At 37.2% G+C, this 13,051-nt stretch overlaps 1 pseudogene; it reads right to left on the reverse strand.

The window, feature by feature from the left end:
* Positions 1-13,051, reverse strand: part of LOC107507246 — a 111,385-nt pseudogene that overhangs the window by 88,307 nt on the left and 10,027 nt on the right.

The raw sequence follows: 13,051 nt of genomic DNA on the forward strand, positions 1-13,051 counted from the left end.
ATGCACAGGACAGTTTTGCACAAAAAGAGTTGGCTAGTCCAAAGGTCAAGAGTGACAGGTTGAGAAAGCCTGTTGACACTGCTTACAGAGAGCAATGTCGGGATGGTTGGGAAAGACTGGAAAGCAGACTTCCATTTTCATCTGTTTGTAATGTTTGAACCTTTCTCATTTTTTCTTTATTATTTCCATATTTATCTTGTTAAAGATTCATTATATTCCGTAAATTATGAAAACACGTCGCGACCTAGATATGTAGATGAAATTTTTATTTGGAAAAATCCCAGAAGAATCAAAGATTACAGTTAACTAAGTGCGTATGTAAAGAGACAAAAGCCAGTTGGCCTCAGAATTATCCTCTAATGATCTTCCAATTATCTTCCACAGTATTAAATCCTAGAAGGTAAGCTCCCTAGGTCAATTGCATTTTAAGGAGGAAAGTTCGAATTTTAAGAATTCACATTTGATTTTAGTAGTTCATATGTAAACAAAAAAAATAATCCAATTCTTAGGTTTCAATGGCTATTTTGCTGCTCAGAAATGTGCAAAAGATGACAAAATGGAGCCTGTGCTAGTCAATCTCATTACGTACTTCTAGAAGATTCCTTGGTAGACACACTGCATCCTTTGATAATTTCAGTGAAGTAGAGTGAGAGGACCGTGCTTTTCAATCTCCCCTCTCCGAGGTGTTTCTTCCACTCTTTGGACCCAGAGGTAAGTGGTAAGGAAATCTTTTACACCTACTAGGGGCACAGGTCTCTCTCCCTGGCTGACACTGCTGAGTTGTAGGATATCATGGGCTCACCAAATGTAAAAACAGTTTTTAGGAAAGCATGATATGTGTTCTAGGAGTTTTCTGGGGTTGACCTGTGGTGATAAACTGGATGCTTGCTGCTTTTCAAGAGAAACCAGAATATGGGTTGTCATCTGAAGTGGCCTCAAATAACAGGGTCAGGAGAGAGGGCTGGCAGTAGGAGTGGCCTGCATTTATAGAAGTGGAGAATGCTTACATGAGAGTCATGATATTAAAGTTATAGTACGGACCAAATCAAATTTCTTCAATCCCAAACAAACAAACAGCAACAACAAAAAACCCCAACATAATTCAGAAACCTAAATACTAAAATACTAGAAAAAAAGGGAAAAACTAGGCTGTAAATTAGTTGTGTGTGTATGTGCTATACGGGTATGTGTGTATGCATGCTTGTAATTGGGAGTTAAGTTGGAAATTTCAACTGACACACCAGATTAAATAGAAAATAAGATTTCAAAATGAAGCTTCAGGCAAAGATGCATCCCTTAAAAAGCAATGTTGAGAAGTCATGTCATGACTCATAAACCACTTTCCTATATATCTTTTCAGCTAGAAGCTGTGTGTTCACCAATACTGTGGCAGAAGCTGAAGGCGCAATTGCCTTTTACTCCTGGGAGTTGTCAGAAGGGCACACACAGTGGGGGATCCTCTGAAGAACACCATGAAAGCACTCACAGGGCAGAGGGTCAGCTTTGATCCCAGTCAGGCCCAGAGAGTGCAACACTGTCTTACAACAGGTCTAGTTAGTAAGAAAGTTCTACTTCCTTTCTTTCTCCTGCATCTTTACGCATCAACCTCAGAGAGATAGAGAAAACTACAGTAGGCTGCAAGGGGAAGAGGGTCTCAATTTTGAAAGAAGTTACCTATCCCACCTTACCCGGCTAAAATTCCTCACCTGCTGAGTGAAGGTTTAATTACAAAATGGAGTCTGTTTTCAAACTAAACAAAAGAATCACCTCAATGTAAAAGAAGAATGAGATGGAGATATTATATGCTGATTGCACATCATGAATTGTGCTAGTTCCAAATACTAAAATGGTGGGGTGTATGTGCGTGTGTGTGTGTGTGTGTGTTAGTACAGTCCTTGCCTTCATACAATGTAAGAGTCTATTGAAGAAGAAAGATGTAGGGAAAAATATTAAGATAATTAGTGATTCCTTTTTTAAGCTTTAAAGTAGAGGTTGATAATCTATGGTTCACTGGCCAAATCCTGCCCACTACCTGTTTTTATTGACAAAGTTTTGTTAGAACACAGTTGTGCTTATTTCTTTATATATTGTGTACGGCTGCTTTTGTAACCTAAAGGCAAGATTGAGTAGTTGTGCTGCGAGTCTAACTGGCTAAAAAAGCCTAAATTATTTGCTACCTGTTCATTTACAGGAAAATTTTTTAGTCGTCCTACTGTAGGAGTTTAAAAGCCATGAGAGATTCTAGGTTAAACTTACGAATTGCATATGTGCATATAAAGTCATTCTCTCTGAAACTTTATTAAAGTGATTAAGGAAAACGGGATTAAAAAGAAAGTGAATCATAAAGTTAGCAAGGCAGGGACAGTAGAGGAATATATCATACATCAGCAAAATATCGGAAGCTGGAAAACAGAAGGTTTAAAAGTAACAATGAATGGAACCAATAATGCTGATTTCTAAGTAGAATCCTCAAATGGCTTATAAAATAATACCAAAGAAACAGTGATGAAGGGGAATGGCAATGCCGATAATGGTTGGCTGAACCGAGTGACAGGCAATAGAGATATGTGATTCTTTATGTATTTTAATATTAAAGTCTGGTGCCTCTGTTTATAAAGCCAAGATTCTGGCAAGACCATACCGATTTCTGTAAAATGTCTCTCCTGATGATAAGAACTCTTATATCTCTGGAAAGCTGTTTATACAAACAATTAGTATTGGTTGCTGCCTTTGGGGTATTTGGGGATAATGGTGTGAGGACAATTTATTTTTATTGGTTTGACATTTTGTACCTTTTTAATTTTTTTCCATGAGTATTTATATGTCATAAATCAAAAATCAATGATATAAAAGGCACGTCTCCAAAATATATATTTTTTCTTTTAAATAAAAATTATTTCGACTACTGTTTCCTAGATGTAAGCCAAAACTTTTTGTATTTTTGTTTGAATTCCTTGTGGAAAGGAGTTATTAAGTACTAGATTTTATTTTACAATGCTGAATTCAGAAGTTGTCAGTCTCCCAGAAGCCCACAGATGTATTTATTCCTCCTCCTCACAGACATAGTCCACTGCCAAACTTCATGTGTTCTAAAAGGTTCAATGAGGGAGAAATAAACAAGGTCAGTGTTGGGAGATGAAAGATATGACACTCAACTGAGGACAGAGATGAGGAGTTTGTTTCCTGGCAAAAGTTTCAGAAGAGACTCATCTCCTCTCTGCCTAGTCGAGTGTCATTTCTCCTGTCTCTCAGAACCGGCCTTACACCTGACTATTGGGAGGCGAATCAGATACTAGTCGAATAAGCGTGTGTGTGTGTGTGTGTGTGTGTGTGTGTGTGTGTGTGTACACATGTATACATACACATATGTATGACAGTATGTATATATATATGAGTGTGTGTGTATAAATATATGATAAATGCTGTTCTATTACAGGAAAATTACAATATGCTTTAAGGGCAAACATACTGGCCTCTGGTGAAGTCAGCAAAGTCAGAGAGGCTTTCTCTGCATATGTGACCTTAGAACTGGTATTTTAAGAGTGAGTTAGAAATATATAGTGGAGAACTAGAGCAGGTAGAATCATTCCTAGCAGAGGGAACAGCATGTGCAAAGAAAGCACTTATGGCAGAAGACAACATGAAAGGTTGGGGGATTGCAAAGAAGGCCCACACGCTTGGAAGAGGGCAAAGCAAAGAAGGCAATGATGGCGTTAGGCCGGGCGGGAAGCCAGGAGCCACAGAGAGAACTCGGAGGTAAGGCAAAGAATTTTCTCTATGTCTTGAAATCAGTGGAAGCCACTGAATATTTAAACAGTAGAATTGCATGATTTGAATAACCTTTTGAAAAGACCACCTGATTAAATTGAGAAGGGGTTGCAAAAGTACAGGTGTGGAGAGTGGATATTATTTTAGCTAGTACTAGAGTAAATCAATTAAGATATTGTGATAATGTAGATTTACTGGGAAAGAGGGTAAAATTTAAGAGTTTATAGATTCAGGTTTGGAAACTGGAGTTATGATGGCGAAATTTCCAAAATAGGGAGTACTGGGGAACATTCATTGAACATCATTAAAAATACATTACATCCGCTAGGGAATGCTGGGTAGATAAGAAAGTCAGAAACCCTGTCTTCACAGCATTAAAAACAAAAAAAAGGGAAGCAACTGTGGTATGGATTTCATTACAGTACAAGGAGTCAAGACACTGTTTTGCAAGGAGTCAGAAAAGGCCTGTCTGCAACGTGGTACCCACACAGGGGCCTGAAGGATTAGAAAGAGAGCACTAGGACGCGTCCAGGAACGCGTTTTAGGCAGAGGGGAGGGACAGCGTGTGTAAAATGCGAAATGGAAACAACAGCACGAAACCGAAAGAACTTCATAATCTTAGATATCAGAGATGGAGAAGGAAAGCCCCGAGAGATGAGAAAAAAAGGAGACGATTTTAAATGTGGATAAAGATTGTAAGCGCAACTTACTGCAAAAGGGTTTATGAAGTGGTATGTATTTGGAAACAAAATGAATATATATTAATAAAAATATATTTAAATATATGACCATACAGCTGGATGTATATTGTGAATACAGCTAGTAGAAAGAATACTGTCCAGTCGTAAAAAATGCATAGTTGTAAATACAGAATGGAAGTGTCTATGCTTTCATACCAGCACGAAAATGTCATTATTGTGATTAGTAAATCTCTGTGGGTGATTGTAACCTTCTTTATTATAACATATATTTTTTAAAAATTTCACAACAATCTACATTATTTTCACTAGTAGTTGAAACAAATACCAAAAAGAAGGCTTAAAGGTTTCTAATAGGTTTTAGACTAATAGGATAACAGAAATGGCAATAATTTTGTTTGTTTGATAAGTGACTTCATTTACTGTTATTGGTAAAATTGTGTCCCCTAAAAAGGTATATTGAAGTCCTAACCCCCAGAACTCTAGAATATAACCTTATGTAAAGTTAGGGTTATTGTAGATGTAATTACTTGAGATGAGGTCATACTAGACTGGGATGAGCCCTTAATCATCCAATATGATAGGCATTCTTAGAAGAAGAGAAGGCAGGTGTGCACAGATAGAGGACAGTGTGAACACAGACATGTGATGGGAGAATGCCATGTGATGGCAGAGTCAGAGACTGGAGAGATGTGGCTGCAAGCTTAGGAATGGCAAGGATTGATGATCACTGCCGATAGCTAAGGGGACAAAGAAGGATTTTACCTAGTCTGAGAAGAAGCATGATTCTAATGACACCTCGATTTTGGACTTCTAGCATCAAGAACTGTAAGAGAATGAATCTGTTGTTTTAAGCCATACCCTGTTTATATTATGGCAGCCTCAGGAAAAACTAATGCAGATTTTTTGAAAATTAGTTTGGATGACCTAGTTTGTCAGCCAACAAACACACCTAAATCAGGAGTCACTCTTCTCACTTAAGTAAACCATTGATTTTGTGGCCAGATTTTAATTGAGCCGGAAAACAAGGTATTTTTCATATGTGTGTATTCGCGTTTGTATATGTTCTTGTGTGTTTGTGTGTGGGTGTTTGTGCATAAATAGGGGTCAGAAATAGGTAAACATATCTCTTTCTGTTTACCCTTTGGGGTTCTATTAAAATTTTCTATAGTTTCTATTTACGTGGAAAGGGTCCACTAGCACATGTCAGATATTTTTAAATCAAACTGACAGTGCAATCATGAGGACCATATTCTACATAACCGATTTATAGTCGCCAAAAGCTCAGCTTCACAGTTCTTTGAAACATGGACTAGTTTCAAGATTTACTGATGAAAACATAAAGAAATGCAATCATATTCAAGATGAGAACTGTCTCTGTGACAAATCAAATAGTCTTATTTTATAGGCATTCAGCGACTTCCCACAAATTCAGATTATTTCCCTTACAAGTTTGAAGATAACTTAACCAAGGAAAATGAATGCTTCTAAGCTTCAATGCCTTACTACAATTAAATTTTTGCTGACAGTAGAGTGGGATCACTTTCTTTCCTCTTTAATAAATACCAAGTGGAGCAAACAATTACTTTCCTGAACTTCCTTGGTGAAATGATGATAATGGATCCAATCCCTTGATCAGGGGACTATAATAAAGTAAAGCTAATTTTTAAAAATCTTCCCCTATGAACTTCTCCCTCATTCCCTCTTCCTTTTTCTGGTTTCTTCTCTTCCCTCTCTTCCTCCCTCTCTCCTGCATATGTGTTTGCCCACCCTCTTCCTCCCTCCCTCCCTCTCTCTCTCTTTTTTTCTCTCTCTACTCTACTTTTGTTACCTTAACCTTTCTGATGTAGTCTTAGTATCATTTTGATATGTTATACAATTTCGAATGCCAAAAATAGTGCAACAGTCCTGTATAACTCAACGAGAAAAAAATTTCTAAACATCTTTTCTATTATCTTAGAAATATATACATTAACTTAATGTCAGTTAAATTGTGGATATGCATAGTGGTTTAACACATTTCAAGATTTCTTCCAGAGATTGTTTTGTTGCTTTAAAACATAAATATTGTATATTAAAAATGCATTTGGAATGCCCTATAAGAAGCAGAATTTGTACATTTTCGTACAAATTACTTTCTAATGATGAATTTATCTGATTTTTACACTAACAATGCACTGAGACACCCAATTACTGTTTTAAACAACTATAGGACATAGATTTACAGCCTAAAGAAAGTGTTTTCAATTTTTTAAGCTATTTCTACACTAGTGTTATGCTACAGTGAGTTCCACGTACGTATTAGCAGTAGGAGCTCCCCTTCCTCTTGGAGTTTAGTGACCCCGCAGACAATAAAACAGTCCAGGCACTCATGCACGGTATCTGAGATGCAAACAGAAAAGCCAGATTCCCTGAGAGTCATCTAAGGTGGCCCTAATCATCACTAAAAGCAGTTCTGGAAGAGACAGGGCCTTGTCTGACGGAGTGTGTCAACCAGTGTGACTGCTAACAATGAGACGAACATACATTATGCTTTTGGAGTTCCCTGAGCCATAGAGTCTAAGGCACACCTAGAACTGCTGGGACTTAAAACAGAGGACACGAAAGATGGCAGAAGGGCACAGAAAGACAGGGGGAAACATCAAGATGATATACCATCTTTATCACCTCAGCCACTGCCGAGATTATGAAGTTCCCACGGTGAAGTGGAGGCAGGCTTCGTGGAGTCGTCGGGTCCCCTTGTCCCAGGTCACTGAAGAGGAATGAGATAGGAACCTGCTGGCCACTCTGAGTTCACCTTAACACATTCCAGATTCAGGGGGCCTGGAGATTGCTTATTACTCACCACCACCCGGACCGTGATACCGGTATGCCACAAGGGGACTGCATGCTGCCGGCGGGTCTCAGCAAGTGTCCCAGCCTGAGCTAGCGGGTGTCCATCCCAGTGGACAAGAGTAAAGAAGACATTACTTAAATCCTGTTCCACAGACTTGCCTCTTTGCAGTCAGTGCCTGCTAAAGACTTGGAAGATTTGGCAAAACTTAATAGGATACAGAAGAAAGATCTTTTAAGGAAAAAGCCCTTGAGAATGAGGTGATGAATTTTTCCTCACCACTTCGAAATTAGTTTATAACCATGTGACTATTCTGGCTGATAAAATGGGAGTGTAAATTATCTGTCACTTTAAAGCCAAATCGTGACTGCTGGTGCTTGGCCCTCAAGCAATCTCTTGCCTTCGGATGATATTAAAGAAACTTTGATATTTAGAAGACAAAATTACAAGATCATGGAACCTTAGTCATCTTGAGTCCTAAATTACTATAAAGAGCTGATATGTCTTGCCAGTTTGCATGAATATGTAGCATGAGTGGGGTGTGTGTGTGTGTGTGTGTGTGTGTGTGTTTGGTTAGTTTTAGATTACCATGATCAATATGCTACCGAAATTCTGAAACAAATGGGGAATATGGCAGATAAATGTGAGATGGAAGTCAAAGGATTAAATTTGTTGTCAATAAATGTTAAATTGCAGGCAAAAAAAAAAAGAAAAAAAGGTGATAATAGGCCTTTTAACTCAGCCCCCAACCTAGATAGATTAGTCGCCAGTCATGGGTAATGCAGGCCCTAAGCAGGCCTGCCTGTTAGGTCTGCATTCACGGGGAAAGGCAACTGGCAACTGGTAAAGAGATCGACTTTATGATACTCCAGCGAACAGACACTCACATAATAGTATCCCTTTGCCAACATTTTAAGTATTAAACATATTTTATTTTTAAACCCCCAGGATAATTAAATTTGAAGATTAACTATCCTTGTAAATTTTTATGTCCAGATACAGAAAGTCCAAAGAAATTAATACATGAAATATTAGTTTTCCTGCCAAAGTGACTTCACATATCCAGTAACCAGAACTTCTTAAATAAAACATTAGAAACTATGATTACCTTTACCCACTCACTCCATCTTTAAAATCTAGTAAATTCTCAACCAAAAAAGTTTTCAAAATCTGGGAGGAGTTGAAGTTATATGAAGAGAATCAGCTTAGTTCTTACAGGAATAGGAATAGTTACTTCAGGGCTTGGAAGTTGTATTAATGCACTAAGTGTCTAAAATTTTTAGCGTCCAAGAGTCAATAAAACATTTGTATTAGCTCTTTTGCTGCAAAAGAGACCACCCCTGAACTTAGAAGCTTAAAACAACAATTATCTACATAGTTCACAATTTCACAGGTTGACAGTTGTTTCTTGGAACAGCTCGATGGTTCTTCCAGGCCTGCTTGATAATCTTGGCTCTTTTGTCCCAGTGAACAAAGCAAGTCACATGCTTAAGACCAGAGTCAATGTGGGAAAGAACGCAGACTCCATTGTCTGTTGTGGGTTGCTGCAAAGTTTTGTATCTGTTTTGTAATCTACTGTAACATAGAAAATTATTAAAACACAATCAACAAATTTAGAATAATTTCTTTGAATTTTCCCTACAGTTAAAAGGTACCTCCTTTATCATTCACATAGTTTGAAAAGAAAATAATGTCACTTTCCCAAATATTTCAATATTTATCAATATATTTTCAAAAATTCCAAACAAATGACATTAATTACAAGTTTCTATTTTTTTCCTGGGAAACATTGCCCACCCATCTCTCTAGACTCTTTGAATTGCTTTCACATTCTATACCCACAGCTGCTATACTGGGGCTTGCTTGCTTTCTCTCCTAGTTTAGATTTCAGATCTCCTGAATCCCATGTCTAACGATTTCTCAGATTGCTCCTGTTTTATGTGTTGTTTAAGCTAATTCTACAATAGTGGCCTAAGAATGATGTAAGGGAGTTAACATTTTGAATCCTTTTATGTTGCATTTATTTTTTCCTTGGAATTCTAAAGGCCTTGCTTCACTGACTATAAACATACATAGAGTTCCTATTGAGCAATTTGATTCTCTTCAGATTTCTGTTGATAGGTAATTTATATTCTCTCACACTTTAAAGAGGTTTGTTTTGTTTGTTTGTTTTGCTGATTGCATTCTGATATTTTATTAGCATATATTTTGATGGAGGTCACTTTTTAAATTAGGCTAAGTACCAGATTGACCCTGTGAATCTGGAGACTTATTTCATATCTGTGGAAAATTTTCTTCCATGGCTTATTTTTGTATTTTATAATCTTCTAATTCTACTTTTATTAATTTTTCTTTATCACATTTCTTCTCAGATATCGCATTTTCTGATTATGTCATCTCATTTTCTATCTCCTCTCATTTTCCATCTTGTCATTTGAGAGGATTTTAAAAATCATTTAATTCTACAATTTTGTTTTAATTCGAAATAGTATATTTGTACACTAAGAGCTTTTTATCGCACATTTATTTTTCATTTTACATAGGCTCTTATACTTGATTTTTAAACATAATATCTTGATCTCAAAATATAACTCTTTTTCTTAAGTTTTCTTCTCTCTGTCCTTTCATTATTTTGATTTCTGTCCTTTCTGATGAAGTCTTTTATCTAGTATCTGGATATCCTTGGTTGTCCATTTATATTTAAGAATTGTTTATTAAAAATCATGCAAGAAGTTCAACATATATGCTTTTAACCGGAATAGGGCTCGTGAGAAGTTGAACTACTGACAGGAGGTACATGCGCTGAATATTTTTGCGTCTCCTTCACTCATCTTTGTCTCAAGTATATTTTCCCTGATTGTTTTACTCCCCTCATTATTTCATTGTCATTTTTCTTATCTTTCTTTAATGTTCTTACTAAATTTCCAGTTGAACATATTCTTCTTCGAGTAGGAAATAACAATAGGAGAGGAGCTCAGAGGGTTACAGAGCCAGGTTATGTAGAGATTTTAGGCAATTAATAGAAACGTGGCTTTTACTCTGTGCGAAATGGAGAGGGTTACAGGGTTTTGAGTGGAAGAGTGATATGATCTGTGTAAATTTTTTAGAAGAACTTAATGGCAAAATTGTTGTGCATAGATTTGGGTAGGAGAGACCAGAAGATGAAAGAAGGACGGAGACAAGTTAGTGGCTCGTAAAATAAACGTGGTAAGAGCCTGATGTGTTCCTTTACAATGTACTAAGGAATCATTTGAATCTAGATTTTGCGTTCATAGCTATTTGTGTAGGGCTGTATTATATTCTTTGCTGAAATTATAAGATGGATATTTAAGGTTATCAGGAGACCTTGAGACTAGCCAAAAGGTTTCCCTGCTGTTCTCTTATTGACTCTTCAAAATAATATTTCACCAGTTTCAATTTCAATTGTTGAGCAGACGTTTCAGGCACACCCTTAACTCCTTTAGAGAGCCTTTTGTCAGGCTGAACAGTGCTTGGAGGCAACGCTTTTGATATTTCTGATGTCTTCAAAGATTTCACGGTCAGACTCTCAGCTTCATCTCTAGATCATGCTTTTCTGTGAGTTCCCTGGATATGATTGATTTGGAAACATTTCTTGATTTCAGCATTGTTAGCCATTTGAAGAGACTGAGAATCTTCGAAACCAGCAAGTCCCAGCTCTTTCTAGTGTAATAGTAACTCCTTTAGTTTATCACTCTCCTCTTAAATTTTACTATAAGCAGCAAGAAGGACAAAGGGAGACTATCAACACTCTGCTTGGCGGTCTTCTCCGGATCTTTTAGTCCTTTAGGTAAATGTTCCACCTTCCACACTACTATTGAAAATAAGGCTGCCCAAAGTTCTTGATAATGCCGGTCTCCTTTCCTCTTGTTTCTGACAAGACTGTCTCACTTTCTTTTAAATCTTCACCAGTACCTCATCAAAGCCCCAAACTCTATGACTAGTGTGTTAAAGCCTAACGTTTTCGCTATGTCTTTCCTTAGAATCCTACAGCCTTTTTACCTCTCAGCCCATTGCCATTTCCAAAGTCACTTCTACATCTTAGGGTTTGCTATTGGGACATTCCACTTGCAGTACAAATTTCTTTATTAACTATGTATCAGCTATGTAGCAGTTACCTGTTGTTTCATAACAAATTACTCTCCAGTTTAGCAGTTTCAAACTATATATATAAAATAATTCGCGTGGGTCATGAATCTGAGGGCAGCTAACTGGTTGGCGCTAGCTCAGGGTCCCTCATGATGTCGCATTCAGGTGATGAGCCAGGCCTTGGAGAAGCTTCTTCCAAGCTCACTTACGTGCTCATTGGCAGGCTGCCATTTCTCACTGGCTGCTGCTGGCTGGGGACTTTAGTTTCTTGTCACATAAACCTCCTCATAGACTCCCTGAATGACCTCACGATATGTCAGCTGGCTTCTACAAGAGTGACTAATGTCAGAGAGCAATAGAGGCGGGGAGAAAGCACCCAAGCAGAAGCTGCAGTCTTTTACGATCTTATCTTCAGAGTCACGTGGCATACCAACACTTCTGCTATCAGTCTCGGAGACCAACACCCTTGGTAGAATATAGGAATATATGAGCATTAGGACACAGGGATCATTGGGGGCTGCCTTGTAGGCTGCTTACCACATTGAGTAAAACCGAGCTCCGGATGTTAAGCAGCAAACTCAGAGATTTTCATGGTAAACTAGTGACTGCTTTAAAGCAGGAAGTCTATTGACACTCAAATTTCTCTTGTGGTGGAAGTGTCTGGCACCAAAGACATCTAATGAACTGCGATGACTCATTTTATGGTTCATTGGATTTAATGGACAGATCTTTTTACTTTTTATTCATGATAGTTCATTTTCAGAGCTATTATTTTTTAAGAGTGAAATGTATGGCATCTCAAAAAAGTCAACCCTTTTTAGAATTAGAATTTCTGCATCAGTTTTCATAAGAGTCAATGATAATGTAAACTGGCATCCAATATAAATATTAAATACAGGCTGATTTCCCTCCTGGTCATATGCATTTAGATTTTCTCCCAAGGGTTTGTTTTAGAAATCATGAAGCATAGCTTTTAAAAGCAGATGCTATTTTTATAAAACTGATTTCATTTTCCCACATAATAAACACGTTAAAAGAAAATTGACATAAACTATGTTACATATACAGGTCTGGATATATTTTGGTTTAAGAACACTGAAGATAAATTCAGTGTTGTTCTGTGTATTTTAAATAAAAGGTGCATATTTAATAAATTCTACAATAGCTAGTAAAATTTAAAAACAAAATAGCTTTCTATTCAGGAGCTACCTGGGATTTGAATTACATCATGATTCCAGTTTACTTTTTGGTTAGGATCTCAGGTCCCCATAGAAGAAACAAACTATTGGTATACTCAAAATTTGGTTGGCTGAATATATGGGGCGTTGTGCTAAATAAAAAAATGTATTTTTTAAAAAAAATCTGAAATATTTATATGCTATACAGTTTCTTTCATGTAGTATTCTCGAATTTACAAAACTGTAGATCAGGAACAGATTAATGGTTGCCAAGGACTAATATGGTGGTCAGAGTAGTTTTAAAAGGATAGCAGTAGTGAAGAAAGAGTGTAGTATCTTGCTTGATGGTGGTGATTATATTAATCTATAAATGTGATAAAAGGCATGGAACTACACACACACACACACACACACACACACACACACACGAGTGCATGTCTAAATTGGTGAACTCTAAATTAAGCCTC

Source organism: Rousettus aegyptiacus, unplaced genomic scaffold (assembly GCF_014176215.1).
Source record: "Rousettus aegyptiacus isolate mRouAeg1 unplaced genomic scaffold, mRouAeg1.p scaffold_m13_p_8, whole genome shotgun sequence".
Taxonomy (NCBI): Eukaryota; Metazoa; Chordata; class Mammalia; order Chiroptera; family Pteropodidae; genus Rousettus; species Rousettus aegyptiacus.